Source organism: Pseudonaja textilis, chromosome 2 (genome assembly GCF_049901715.1).
Source record: "Pseudonaja textilis isolate UNSWEBS1 chromosome 2, rPseTex1.2, whole genome shotgun sequence".
Lineage (NCBI taxonomy): Eukaryota > Metazoa > Chordata > Lepidosauria > Squamata > Elapidae > Pseudonaja > Pseudonaja textilis.
The window spans coordinates 103,651,628-103,667,253 of NC_141991.1; the positions used below are offsets into that span (position 1 = coordinate 103,651,628).

General features: G+C 38.9%; 1 protein-coding gene across 1 annotated transcript in view; it reads right to left on the bottom strand.

Moving 5' to 3' along the window:
- TBCD (tubulin folding cofactor D) overlaps positions 1-14,071 on the bottom strand; it is a 281,979-nt gene extending 267,908 nt beyond the window's left edge. The window contains exon 1 of the mRNA XM_087924756.1: positions 14,062-14,071. The gene's annotated coding sequence lies outside the window, so the exon portion shown is untranslated. The remainder of the gene's footprint in view (positions 1-14,061) is intronic.
- Positions 14,072-15,626: the final 1,555 nt, after the last annotated feature.

Below are 15,626 nucleotides of genomic sequence, written 5' to 3' on the forward strand. Positions count from 1 at the left end.
TAGTTACAGAAGAAATGCCTGGGGAAGTGTCAGCTGTCTTTAAAAAAATCTGTTATAAATGCTTTATACTGGATCCTTGCATTGAACAACAATAAATGGTCCTCTCCTATTTAACTGTTGATTTGTATTCCTTGTGATGTCTGTACTTTTATTAAGGCCTGCTTCAAATTCCAAAAAGCCACCTGTACAGTTAGTTATCATATCCTTATCCAGAGATGGGATTCATTTTTTTAAACAACTGGTTCTGTGGGCGTGGCTTAGTTGGTGCGTGTGGCTTGGTGGTCATGGGATTGGCTGGGTGTGGCCAACTCAACATCACTCTCATTGAGGCACGCATCTCCTCTCCTGGCCTCTTGTGACTGTGGGGATGCTGCAACAGTCGTAAGTGTGAAAAACGGTCATAAGTCACTTTTTTCAGTGCCATTGTAACTGAATGGTCACTCCAAACAAGCAAAGTACCAGCAAAGGAGGGGAAAAAACTCTACAGAAGTTCCAGAGACAGGAAGTCTAGTCCTGCCAAGGATGTAATAAGGGTTAACGGAGAGGCAGTTTCTGTAAGCAACACCAGAATGTTTCCTTCCTGTCTTCCTTACAGGATTAGGCTAGTAATTTCTTGTAACAACCGGTTCTCTGAACTGCTTAGAATGTTAACAACTGGTTCTAGTGAATAGGTGAGAACCTCTAGAATCCCACCCCTGTCCTTATCTATTCCCAGCTATGTGAGATTGTATAATGTGCAAGAAATTCATATAAAGCTAAGGGTATATATGCTAAGCAGAACACTTTGTTTAATGAGCTACAAGAGCTAGTAAAGGAATGCAGCACTTCACTAAATAGATGTATGTATGTATGTATGTATGTATGTATGAAAATAGGATAAAATTTGATTATCTTATATAAGACGTGGGATTGGCAACATATCACAGAACTACAAATCCTTCCTTCCTTCCTTCCTTCCTTCCTTCCTTCCTTCCTTCCTTCCTTTCTTTTTCTTTCTCATGTTCTTCTTCATAATATGCCATTCTTCCACCAACTTGACATTTTCTTCTAAACTCCCCCCTCCCCAGATCTTTTTATGTAACTCCACTAACTTTAGGGTTACCTTTAATCTATTAACACCTTCCTCTTTTGAATGAATAAAATCATTTTACTGTATAAAAAGAGCAGTCACTTCTAATTCTGGCATTGAAGGAACAGTAGATTGGCCAAATCATTTCCCCGACTGAATACCAGCAATCTCAAAGAAAATCACATGGCACAAATAATCCTCCATTTATTTAAAGATGACATCATGAAATGATTTTTCCTATTCCAGAGCCCTCTTTGGGCTGGGAAGGCAGGTCTGCATAGAAACAGAAAGTGGATGGATAACAAAAAGCAGCCTGGAAAGTGAATGGAAAAAGTGAAGTGTTTGCTCACTAGAACAAACGAATGCCCTTTGCATTCTCAAACCATTAATAAATTCCTCACTCATCTCAATCTAAACAGCTCCACAAAAGCTCACATTTGTCAGAAACTGTGTAATCCAGGAGAAACGCAGCTGCCAGGTTTATCTGAGGGTTCAATTCAGCCAGGCCTGGTATCAATAATCAGCAAGTTGATCATGGCTGAGGTCCGTAAACTGCTAAAACCAGGCTTGTCAGCTCACTGTTGTTACCATGCCTTTTCTCATCCTCTTCCTGATCTTCCATCATCTCTTATTCACTGTAATACCAAACTGCCATTTGAAAGCAGTTAGCAAAGAATCCGGACAGGAACAGGATAGGCTGCAACAGCCCCAGGTACTGCAGCCTTTATTTTGATGGTAGTTGCCAGAATGGAGAGCAGGATTCCAGCTTACAGGCTAATGGACAGGGAAGAATATAAGGAGTTCCAAGGAGCTCTGTTCAGCCCTTAAGATCTGTTTGTAAGCTTCTTTTCTCTCCTGTCAGCCTGGGGAAAAAATAGCCCAAATAGAAGTCTTGTCATTGGATCTAGTTGGGATGTCTGGAGATCCAGGTCATGGTTATCCCAAGGGTGCGTTTTTCAAGAGGCAACTGGACTTCCTGATTTTTCTTTGAAAATGTATTGTTTCTAATCCAAGAAGCTTCTTCAGCTCTGATTGGATGGTGGGAAAGGGAAGGAGTATACTCCTTGAGTATAAGCCTATCATTCCTCACCATCCAGTCAGAGCTTCTTGGATGAGAAGCAAAAGGCCTTCAAAGAAAAATCAGAAAGTCCAATTGGGATTGTAGTATTGGTTAATTGCTTGCATTATCCTATCTGGTGAGCCCATTGGGTTGGGGAGGAGGTGTAAAATGGGATGCTTGGGAGTTTTCTTTTTTCCTGAATTTCTTGGCTCAGCTCTGTTTTAATATTCAGAAAGAAATTTCCCATTATGCAGAATGGAAAAATGGGTGAGGACTGCAGGATATGAGTGGGGATTAGAATGAAGACAACCGTTATGGACATATTCTGGAAACCTATGTATATATTACAGAGGAATAGCAATAGCACTTAGACTTATACCACTTCACAGTGCTTTACAGCCTTCTCTAAGCGGTTTACAGAGTCAGCATATCGCCCCCAGTAATCTGGGACCTTATTTTATCAACCTTGGAAGGATGGAAGGCTGAGTCAACCTTGAGCCTGGTGAGATTTGAACTGCCAAATTGCAGGCAGCCGGCAGTTAGCAGAAGCAGCCTGTAATACTGCAGTCTAACCACTGCGCCACAGTGGCTCGCCTACCATTTCAGTTGATGCCTTCTATAATGTGCCACTTAGATGTTGATAGGTTTAGAATGGATGGACCAAAGCTGTACTTTCTTTTTCACAGGTTGTTGCTGAAAAGCTAACAGCAGCAATACCAGGAGGCTGAAGACAGAGTTGCCTTCCTCATGTGGGCAGATGTCTTCAAACAGGCATGTTCATTCATATTTTGAAAGAGCTTCATTTCTAAAGAGAAGTTCTGAAGATTACACTTCGTACTGCATGATGTTTCTCCTTGGAGGAAGGAATGCTCTTTATTTTTGTGTGTGTCCTGTTACTGCTTTGCTAAAAATTGAAGTGGCAGCAATATGCTTAATTCCTGTTTCATAGCAAAGAAAAAAATATATAATTTCCTCCTGTTTCTCCAAGACCTCTTGGGCTCCTGCCGTGCTAACAAGTGCAGTGTAAAGCAGCTGCTTGCCAGATTCATACATCTGCGCAATCCATCTCAAGCATGTGTTTGCTGCATGCCATCTGTGGCCCAAGGAGCCACTTTGAGTAGAGGGAGAAGCCATTAGCAGACCATAAACACCCCAGGAAACAGCAGCAGCCCTGCTGTCAGCTTGACGGAACTAACTGTGTGGGAAAGATACCACACAATGGCATCCAGGAAGGAAAAAAAGTGAAAATTACAGCTGGACAATCTTTTCGTTAAGTCTGAGAACCGTTATTGCTGCCTTGTCAGTTTTCAAGGGTTCCTCCACAAAAGCTGAACTGCATAACTGAATTTAATAAGCTTTCCTTTCTTTAGTGTTATAAAGGTCTCTGCTCACAATGGGAAAAAATACAGCTTTTTTGAAAACTAGCTTAATCAAAGAAGTATCATGAAGAATTTTTTTTGACGGCTTTGCTGTATGAGCTGTTCCTCACTGCTGAATTGATAAGTTCTTCCACCCTTGACTGGGTTGAAGATTTACTGACATGAAAGTTGCTTTCTCCCAGAGATTGATAGTCTGCTGACTTCCTTCCAAGGTAATGAATGGCAAAATCTCATATTTCTTGAGGCTGTCCTTAGATGAAGTTGGAACAATAGGGAAAACAATACTTTAACTTTGGTACAGCTATGGTGACTCATGCCTGCCTCACTCATGGGCTGGGAATGATATGAAAGCAAGGTTATGAGGACTTTTTTTAAAAAAAATGCTGCTAGAGTATTAGCAATCATGGTTGAGTGCAAGAGGAATGGTTCTGAAAAACGGCTTCTTCCTGAATTATTTTAAATTATGCTGAATTATTTAAAAATTTCATAGCTTTTCTAATTTGTTCATGCAAACACCAGTCTCAAGAAAATATTCACCTTATTAAAATATGAAGAAGGAATTATTCTAAGGATCAACATACATAGCAATGTTTAACATTTTTCACTACTGCATAGGAGAAATATGCATTTTAGTAACCCGTTGGGTCTTCAATGAAATGTCCTGGCAGGCTTACTTTTCTTGCAAATATGGTTAACAGGGTTGGTATGTAGTCTTGTGCCTTTTTGTCTATCCTGGAAGAAAAGGAGACAACTGGAAATGCTTGTTGAGTTGAATAGTGTTGTCCTCTATTTGTTTCATACTAAAATATTAAGATTGGATCGAATCTCAGAGGTCATCTATTTCAAAGCTCCAGCTCCATTCAAGCAGGATTAATTGTACCTAAATATTCCTTGATAAATGTTTGGGGATTTTTATTTTTTATGAGATAGTTTCCCATTTTCTTGCTTAGAACGCTCCTTAGTGATGTACAAAATAAACTTTCATTGAACTGGATACAGGAGCAAGAAATTTGGCCCTCTATTTGGATATAGGATACACTTTCATTCCTGATGTTTGAAAAAAAAAAACCCATATTTGAACTTTTTATATGGGTTTCATTAGAAATGTAACATTTTTTGATTTGTAGAGTCATCCTGGCTGGGAATTGAGGAAGCTGAAATCATAGCCTATTTGGAGGGAACTGCCCTAAGGAAGAATAGCTCAAACCAATACTTGAGATGAGACACATATATGACTCAAGAATCGTGAAATTCTGGGAAATGTGTATAGGATGTGCCCCTTCTAAATACCCATTAAAACATCTGTATGTAGAAGAAGGGCACTAAATCATATGTATGGAAAAGAAGGGAAGTGACGTGGTGTTAACTGGCCCTGGGAGCAAAATGACCCTGGTGACTTGCTCAATCCATTTTTGATCTTTCCCACACAGTGACACAATTGGAGTGCTGCAATATTATGTGTACGCATGTACAGTGAAAGTGTTGTCCAGACTTCGGATCTGCCTAGCCTTAAAGGATTGAAATATCATGTCAAGAGAGATATTTGCACCCATGAGTCATCATTCCAGGGAAGCCAAACACTTATTTGGACTATACTGATGTAATTTATGTAGAAGCTACTCATTTCGGGTGAAATGAAAATAGCCAAATTTCTCAGCCTCTTTGCTCTGCTATTGTGGCCAGATTTCTTATAATTGTGTGCAGAAGAGTCTGAGGAGTTTTGAATATGAATTTGAGGCCCCCAGATTCAGGTTCCTACCCAGCCAAGAAATTCTCCCACTTTGCCCCAAGGGTTGTTCTAAAGATAACATGGTAAAACGACTTGAAAGATGCGGGTGCTGATATAAAAATTAAATAATGCTAACAATGTAACCATGTAAGGTTTTTTGGGATGTGGCAATAATGGCTGAGAGAAAGATGCCTGTTAGAATTGTAGAAGTTGGATTTCTAAACTCCACACTAACAAAAAAAAAAAAAAACAAAGCAAAACAAAAACCCTGAGGACTTTGTATAGCATGTATTTTAATGGGATGGTGCTATCCCATAAATTCTTAACCCCCATCAACATGAATCCTGAACAGACATCCTGGATGAATCTAAAAGCTTGGGTTCGTCTCAACAATTCCTTCCTAGGTGTGGCTACAACTATAAGCTGTTTGAAAAGAGAAACCCCAAATGTTCATTTTCCTTCAGAAAGTGAACTCCTTCTCCATCCAGGCTGCAGCTGATTAAGAATCCGTTTCCAACAGCGTGCATCCCTGGGACATTTCCCTTGGGACAGGAGTTGTGGAAAGATACTTTCTCCAGGGAGGGAGGAAAGAGGTGCCATACTTTTTTGTGTCTGAATGCTCGTCTGCAGGATCTATTCTAAGGGTCTCTCATGTTACCCTGGGAAGAAAAGGCAGCCCTGCCTCCTTGGGCTGATGGAATTCCCTGGAGGCTTTCTGATAAACACAGTGTTCCATCTGATGAAGAAGGCTAATGCTCACATTATATCTGACCCCCTTATTTCTTGCTCTGAATTTTTCACCGTAGGGTTGTCTCCTTCGAAACAAACCTACAAGGCAGCCAGAAAAATTCCAATGCACCCCCTGATTTGTAAGAAAGGAAAGGAATAGTGGGAAGTTCTGTTTAAAACCTATTTTTAAAAAAGTTCTGGGCCAAAATAGCCTGTTACTCAACAAGAAACATTCATAGCAAATAAGTGACACATGTTTTACTGGCATAACTTCACCTTTCATATCCAAAGTGTGGCAATTTGATTCGATTTTGTTGAAATGTGAATGTGATAATAATGGCTACTGGGATTTCTTTTGAAAAATATTGGTTTTTTCCCCCTTTTTTATGTTATCGGTCATCTCTCCAAGCAAATGGCAGTCAAGGGGACTTACATCAATAGGAAAAAGAATAAAAATTGGGCTGTTTTATAAAGCATATAATGAGCATCCTTACTGAAATCCAATTAAAAAACACAAATACCTAGTTAAAAATTCATCTCAAAAATCTTCACCGTTAAAAGCTTATCTGAATAGGAATGTATAACAGAACAACAGAGTTGGAAGCAATGGTGGGATTCAAATTTTTTTACTACTGGTTCTGTGGGCATGGCTTGGTGGGCCTGGCTTGGTGGGCATGGCAGGGGAAGGACACTGCAAAATCCCCATTCTCTCCCCACCCCTCTAACCTGCCTTCCAGCTCCGTTCTCCTTTGCAGGGCAACGAAAGAAGACCCAGCTGATCAGCTGGGACTCGGGAGGCAGAGAATAGATGGGGCCAGGGCTGGTCAGAGGTGGTATTTGCCGGTTCTTCAAACTACTCAAAATTTCCACTACCAGTTCTCCAGAACTGGTCAGAACCTGCTGAATATCACCTCTGGTTGGAAGGGACCTTGGAGGTCTTCTAGTCCAACCCCCTGCTCAGGCAGGAAACCCTATACCACTTCAGACAAATGGTTGTCCAATCCCTTCTTAAAAACTTCCTGTATTGGAGCATACACGACTTCTGGAGGCAAATTGTTCCACTGATTAATTGTTCTAACTGTCAGGAAATTTCTCCTTAGTTCGAGGTTGCTTCTCTGCTTGATTAGTTTCCATCCATTGCTTCTTGTCCTGCCCTCAGGTGCTTTGGAGAATAGGTTGAACCCCCCCCCCCCTTCTTTGTGGCAGCACCTTAGATATTGGAACAGTGCTATCATGTAATCTCCTAATCCTTCTTTTCATTAAACTAGATATACCTGATTCCAGCAATCATTCTTTATATGTTTTAGCCTCCAATCTCCTAATCATTTTTGTTACTTTCTCTACAAATGTATTTTTCCTTTGTTATGAAAAGATGTTTGTGTGTACTTGTGAGCAAGTGAGAAAGAAAGACAATTCTTAATCTTCCTTTCAGAGGGCTAGTGAGAGCAGCCATTGGTCCATTTAAAGCAACAGACAACCCTAAGTCATTTCTGTGGCCTGGGAAACAGTGGGGTTTCCCCCATAATGCCACCTGAAAGTTGGAGCTAAGCAGGGTTGGAACCAAGCAGAGCAGAAGAATGGACACACAACATTAAGCTTGAGATTACAAGACAAGGTTCTCTGTCCAAGCTTCAGATATTTCCCTTATTTCAAAAAGGAAGGCCAGCTTTTGAAACAATAGAATAGAATAGAATAGAATAGAATAGAATAGAATAGAATAGAATAGAATAGAATAGAATAGAATATTCTTTATTGGCCAAGTGTGATTGGACACACCAGAAATTTGTCTCTGATACATAAGCTCTCAGTGTACATGCAAATCACAGACTAATAAATCATAAATTGTAAGATACAATCATAATAGAATCAAATAGAATCAAATAGAACAGATCAGAACAGAATTCTTTATTGGGCAAGTGTGATTGGACATACAAGGAACTTGTGTTTGGTGCATATGTTCTCAGTGTGCATAAAAAGAAAAAAATACATTCATCAAGAATCATAAGATGATTCTGCTTAGTGACATTCATACGTTACTAAATAAGCAATCAAATCATACTACGAAACAAATAAAACAAAATAAAGCAGAGAGATACAAGCAACAAGGTTATAGTCATAAGTGGGAGGAGATAGGTAAAAGGAAGGAAGAAAAGAATAATAGTATTACAGTCTTAATAAATAGTTTGACAGTGTTGTGGGAATTAGTTGTTTAGCAGAGTGATGGCATTTGGAGAAAAACTCTCCTTGTGCCTAGTTGTTCTGGTGCACAGAGCCCTATAGCGTCATTTTGAGAGTTGAAACAATTTATGTCCAGGATGTGAGGGGTCTGTAGATATAAATCATAAATTTATATCTGTAGATATAAATCATAAATCATAATATACAAACAATAAAGTGATAAATCATAAGATACCAATAGGAGTAGGTTATAGCAAAGATGAGAAGGATAAGACTACCTTACAAAGGATAAGGCTGCCCTACAAAGGATGGTCCGGCATGTATGAAAGGGTGTAGGATATCCCCTACCTCTAGAACTGATGGTGGTGTGTCATGTGGCAAAAAACAGATTGTGTGAGAAAGATACCCCAAAATAGCATCCTGGCAGGAAAAAAGTGAAAATTACAACAGGGAAACCTTTTGGACTGCACAGTCTCTGAGAACTGTTATTGCTGTCTTGTCAGCTCTCAAGGCTGTACTCCCCAAAGGCTGTACTGTATCACAGAATTTTATAAGCTTTCCTGTCTTTACTGTTATAAGGGTGTTTTCTCACAATGGGAAAAATACAGGTAGTCCTCGACCTACGATCACAACTGAGCCCAACATTTCTGTTGTTAAGTGAGACATTGGGTAAGTGAGTTTTGCCCCACTTTATGTTCTTTCTTGACACATTTGTTAAGTGAATCACTGCAGTTGGTAAGCTAGAAACCCGGTTGTTAAGTGAATCTAGCTTCCCCATTGACTTTGCTTGTCAGAAGTTTGCAAAAGGTGATCACATGACCTTGGGGCACAGCAACAGTCATAAGTATGAACCAGTTGCCAAGTACCTGAATTTTGATCACATGAGCATGGGGATCCTGTAAATGTCGTAACTGTGAAAAACAGTTATAAGTCACATTTTCCAGTGCCATTGTAACTTTGAATGGTCACTAAACAAACTGTCGTAATTCAAGGACTACCTGTACAACTGTTTGAAAAAAGTTGTTTAATTAAAGAAGTGCCACAGAGAACTTATTTTTTGAGGGCTTCAGTCTATGAGCCTTTCCTCATAGACTGAAGTGATATGTTTTCCTTTCACCCTTGACTTACTTGAAGATATATTCGCATGAAATATTACAGTTGTCAGATGTTATTTTAATATTGGTCACCAACTAGGCAAGTTGATGGAAGCTCTGAATCTAGATAGCCTCTTCCTGGCCCTTGCTATTCTGTTTGGACCCTACCTGCTTCTTCTCACAAAAAAAGGACCTCTGAATCTTGACAAACAAAGTACAGGTAGAAAGAATGTTTGAAGACACAGAACTCCAAATTTGGGTTGGCCTTTAGTGCCCATGAAAGAAAAGGGAGCATGCTCATCTCTACTGTCCGAAGTGCTCATACTGCTGTTTTGTAGAAACCATGTTGAATTGGAGGAAGGGCTGTCCCATGGCTTTCTTTCAGGGGGTGTTTTTATGATTCTCTTTGTGCTGCTTGTTCGCATCAGCTATAATACTTATAACCCATTATAATCCATGTAATAACAATAAAAATCTTGTGCTTAAAAAAGAGGACAGTTTTTTTTACTTAAAACAGCGATTATGAACAGATCAGGGCCATCTCTCATTACACAGAGATTTCTCCAATCTCTTACATAATTTAATCTTTGCATCTGTAGGACCACAAATGTTTTACATTTCTAACATTTATGGGCAGACATAGAAAACATCTGTGCAGGCCCAAGACAATAAAACATCTGGAAGATATCTTTGCCTTTTTAAAATGATATGGGTAGCATGCTCTGTGGTCTGGAACAAGTGTGCTGCTCTCACTGATAGCTTTATGTGTCCCTTAGCATAATTCTTCTCAAGCTGAAGGAGCACTGGGTGGACCTTCCAAATTAATCTGCCCCATCAAGAAAGATAGAAGATTAGGTTTTGCACGGGTTCCCTCCACAAGCAATGCAAAAGATGAAGACATATAACAATTGTACATACATCACTACCACTGTTTAACATTTATTACTTGGCCAGTTGTTTGCTTGGCGACTATACGTTACATAGAAATGATGTGTGATCTCCCCCCAGAAGGATAATATGCTGGAGATATGAATTAACAAGGGGCTTCACAAGCAGAGAGTTAAACTGCAAAAGCCCAAAGGGTATATCTAAATGAATTCTAACATAGCATTTGAACATCCCAGAGTTGCACTTTTGTAGTTTAAAACAAAGCATGTTTACACAGAAGAATAATGGGAGTCTTTTTTGACCTTACTTAATAAAGTTAACCTTTGAGAAATGTTGAAACTTAAAATTTGTTCATTATTAATTTTGAGAAATGTTATATAAACATGCAAAAGTGGTTGGTATATATTTTTATAAAAACTTTGTAGTTGCACAAACACACCATTGCTGGTATGAAGTGTTGTATGAAATGAATAATAATAATATATATTAGATTCACATATTTTATTACCCCAATCTTTTTCTTGAGTAGCACTGTAGTAGTTTGGCCTACATGTATTGTTTTTTATATGTATTGTCCCATAGCTGGATAGTATATTTAGCTGCATGTTGGAAAAAGCTCAGACTTGTGTAATCAATTTACAAGTCAGTATAGCATGAACTATAAACTTACATATTCCAGTTTCAATTTCAATTAAATCATGTGGTTTCTTATCTACTCAGAAATAAGTCTCATTTTCTTTCATAACCTACTTAAGCTAATTGTTAAGTAGACAGAAACAAAATCTACCTTTCTGAAGTCCTAGATACAGTGAAATTCACAGGAAAAATACTAAGGCCTTTGATTTTTGACCCTGTCCTTGAATCCCAATTCAAGACTGACTCTTTGAAGGCTCTTCAGCTTCAAATGATAGAAATAAAAGAAACATGAAGTTCTGCAATAGTTTTCCCATCTCACATACATAATATTAAAATTCAAAGACATCTTTTGAAATTAAAATCAGGACCAAGAGAAGGAATTATTTTCCATGCTATACAGTAATTATAGCTTAAGAATAGAACTGTAGTGATAACAGTAGCCAATTTTAAAATGGGATTTAAAAAATCTATGGGGGTCTGAGCAATCAGCAAACTAATTTTAATGATTTTGAATCATAAACAGCATGCCTTAAATACAGAGTTCTGCTAAGACAGGGTGGAGGGAGGGTACCACTGTCCAGATAAAGCTTGGGAGCTTCCCAAATGCATCCGGTTGGACACTGTGTGACACAGAATATTGAATATGTGGGTTTTGTGACCTGACCTGGAAGGTCTATCTTGACATTCTTATGACTTCAATGACACTGTTGCCATCCTTGCTTATGCTACAATTGCCTCCAATGCAGAAAAAAATCTAAGTACTTTTTCCCCTTTGGGTTGCTTAAATGACTAAAAAAAATTCACAAAGATATTATTGAGGGTATTAATTGTGTCCTTATGAGACATAATCACAGGCATTTGGAATCAACGATGAGGCAATTCTGCCTCCCTAAATGGTGAGTTTGGTGGATGGCAATAGCCTACAGGTTGGTTTTGCAATTGTTTCATGTGCAGTGGTCTTGGCACTCTCTTTCTTGCTGGGGAAAGAAACAGAGCCAAATCTTTCCATCTTGGCTGTCTTTTCACAACAGCATTCAGCAATCCAAATGGTTGTGGCTGAAAGTCAAGAATTTTGTCCTTCCTTGCTGCCTTCATTCTTACAAATACACAGTATTCAAATCCTGGTCTGTGATCTTCAGTTGGATAGAAACTGCAACCTTTCTTCTATTCAACATATCCTATTGTTTAATCTATGAGACTATCCTGCATTTTGTCTTCTGGTTTGGCTCACATTTATGAGTCCCTCTCTGAAAGGTACATGAAATTGCATTCTGTAGTATATCAGAAGAACCACCTGCTTAATCCAAACGAGTCTGGGCGTGTTGGACTCTTGATTCTGCAATGAGAAGGTTTTGATATTTCTTTTCTTTAACTTGATCCCGCTTTGGAGCGCAGCAGGCTGCTGAATCACAGTATCAAAATAACAGTTTGAGTTTTCAGCTCAAACATTTGGGAGTTCCAAAAAAATTCACTTTAGAAAGTTTTGTTCATTTCATACAAATCCTTTCAAGGAAAAAGAATTGAGTTTTTGGATACAAACTTCATACAAGGAAAGAAGATAGGAGGATGGGAAATTTATTCTTTGAATAAGAAAGTCCTTTGTATAACTTGGTTTCAATTTCTAAGCCTGGAAGTTAAATTAGCTCTATAGATAATTCTTGGAAGTGAGAAGGAATCAGTAGATGCAAAAGATCTAACTTAATATATTCATCTTGTCCCATGTCTGAAATCTCATAACCCTATTTCTTAATAGCTACGTTTCTACATTATTTTAGTTACTGCATGTACAGTATAATGCAGTGGTGGTGAATCTTTTTGGCACCAAGTGCTGAAACAGGAGTGTGGGCATGCATGCACGCTGGAAACTGCAAGAACAGCTCCCTGGCACACATGCGTGGAATGCATGCACCTGTGCCAGAAACCAGAAGCTCAGCTTCCCGGCATGCGCATGTGCACCAGCCACCTGGTCTTCTGGTTTCTAATGTGCATGTGTGCATGAAGACGAGCTGGCTGGAGCACGCTTGCATGCCAGGGAACTGCTCTTCAAGTTTCCAGCACTCCCGCACGCATGAAGACCAGTTGGCTGGCGCGCCAACTGGTTGACCAGAACCCAGAAGAGCAATGGCTCGCATGCCCAGAGAGATGGCTCTGTGTGCTACTTCTGGCACACATGCCATAGGTTTGCCATCATGGGTATAGTGCAATCACTGTCTAATATAGTGGAGGGTAAAGGGGTAGATATAATGAATTTAAGAATGGCTTTTCATAAGAGTCTAATTACTGGCTGCTTATAAGATCTGGTGACCTCCAAGTTCTGCAACATCACAGCAACTCCAGCATAGTGGCTATCACAGAAACAGCATAGGATTTGGCAATATTTATTTATAATATATCTAAGTGCTTTTTCCATTAAAAAGAAAAAAATAATGCATTTTTAACAATCTAATAAATGTTTAAATCAAAGCCTATCAGAAGGTTTTAAAAAAGGAAGTGGTTAGGGACAGCAAACAGCATAGCCAATGAGCCTTTAGAAATGCTTCCTTCCAAGCTGTATAGGCTGAGGAACTACACACAGAATGTCATAGAAAAGCAAAGGGACTATTATGGATTGTCTCCATTACAAGGTCCATACTAGGATACTAGCTTCCTCTGCCTGAGAGTTTTCCTGTGGTGCAGTGAGCAGGGTGTCTCAGCCCTACTGCCCGATTGGCCGCTTGACCCTGAAGGAGCCCTTTTGATTCATGACCCACATTGCAGTTGGGTTCATACATTATGCTAGTCTAAAATGTGATTTAGCGTATATGTGGTGAACTGTAAGTTTGAGAATCCAACAGCAACTGAATAGATTTTTATTCAATGAACCCTGGATAAATGTCATTGTATGAACACAGACATGGTATTGAACCATCTTCTCTTTTCACAATGCCTGGAGTCAGTTTACTTACAATTTTCCTTCTTTATATAGCCATGATTCAAAGCACATATGTGCATTATATATGGGCTGTTTAATAGAAAACGCTGTTTTGTTCAACTGAGCAACCATGAGACTAGATTCCATGTTTCACCTCCTGTAGCTTATGCTGGCCATGTGCTTGGCTCATATCACAGTTATAACTTTTTCACTGCACATCTCTCTTTAGATTTGGATGCGACCATTTCTCTCATGTTTTTTTTCTTTTCTTCATGTTATCTATCACCTCCAGCTTTTGTTTTATTCAGGTCACTTTCAACTCGCACACTGCAGAGTGTTTATTTCTTCACTGAATTTTCCTATGCAATGAGTAATTAAAATAAGCTAGTTAAATTTTTCAAGAGAAAAAGTACAGATTAAATCAGAGGGTCTTTTCAAACAAAGATGAATGGGGCTGGTAGAGACTTTCGCCCCTGCATATGAAAATATGAAGTGTTTTAGAATGTATTTCTTTTAGCTTTCATATATTGTAATCTTGTGATCTAATTTTACTGGCTCCAGTTCCATTTACAGCAAGAGAACTTTTGGTCTCAAAATGGTTCACATTGCTAGTGTAGAAACTGAAAGGAGATAGAAGTTCAACTCTCTTCATTCAACATTTTCCATGTAGGATGGGACTATATATGCAGCTGATAAGGAACTTCAGAAGTATGGCCCATTTACCATATATGATTAAAGTCTCAAAAGCAATCTCAATATTTATGAAATACTCAATTTTGAAACTAAACGGCAGAGAGTAGCTGATATTCTCTATTCAAGAGCTCAGTTGCCTCTTGAAAAAACACCCCTAACTTTGAATGGGAATTTTTGTACTCTTTAATTTCACTTATATTGCCCAAACTTACTTTAGAATTCAGCACCCTAAAAACCTTAGTTTTTCATTCATTTAGGTCAACTATGTTTCTAGACTGCTTAGCTGTAACAAAATCCCTTGAAACTACAGTATATGGCAAATCCCTAATGAAACATTGAAGCCAAAATCAGAGAGTGCAGACTGAAAGATTTCTAATGGCAGGTGAGTTGGATAAGGTAAGGAACTCTATATGCATTTCCACCATGAGTTCTAGTAGCTTGTCCTGTCAGTGTTGTTGGAAATGGTCTTGGTGCTTTTTTGGTGGAGCCAAAGATTACAACCAGATGAGAACCAAGACCTCTCCCACCAACACTCACATGGCAAGCCACAAGACTATAAATTGAGAGCAAATAGCACTCTTTACTAGCACTGATGATCTACCTAGTTTGGGTAATGAAATGTCTGCAAGAAAACAACCAAGCTCAGAGAACACCAAGGACTCCTCATAAAAGAAAAAACAACAACTTGTATGTCTAAAACCCATAAACAGTTGCTATCAGCAAAACATCAGTAGGAAAAAACATGAACTCGGCATTTATAATACTTGCTGTTAGTACACTGGTTGGTGCTATTGCCTTATCTTCACATCTTTATTTGGATATGCATTAGGTCTGTGGCAAATTTCATGCTTTTATTTTAAATCCCACAAGCCTTCCACAAATCTACTCAGATAGTGAGTTGTTAATTGTTTTCTCCAATGGCAACTAGATTAATCTTTCATTTCCCCCTCCCCCTGCCATTGTTGAAGTAGAACTTTTGAAAAAGGAACTTTCTGCACGGAGTTGTTTTAATGATATACTCAGATGGCTGTTATTATATTTATATCAGAAATGGCATTGCCAGCTGGGTGACTTTGGGCCAGTCACTCTCTCTCAGCTTATGACATCAGTGTCTGGCAATAAGCCAGTTGATCATTTCCTGTTGCAACCAATGGATCAACACTCAGTTGATCCAAAAAAAGAAAGAAAGAACAAACTTATGTAGGAAGGGGAAACTAGGAAGAAAGGGAAAACATAGATAATTAAGTCATAGATAATTAA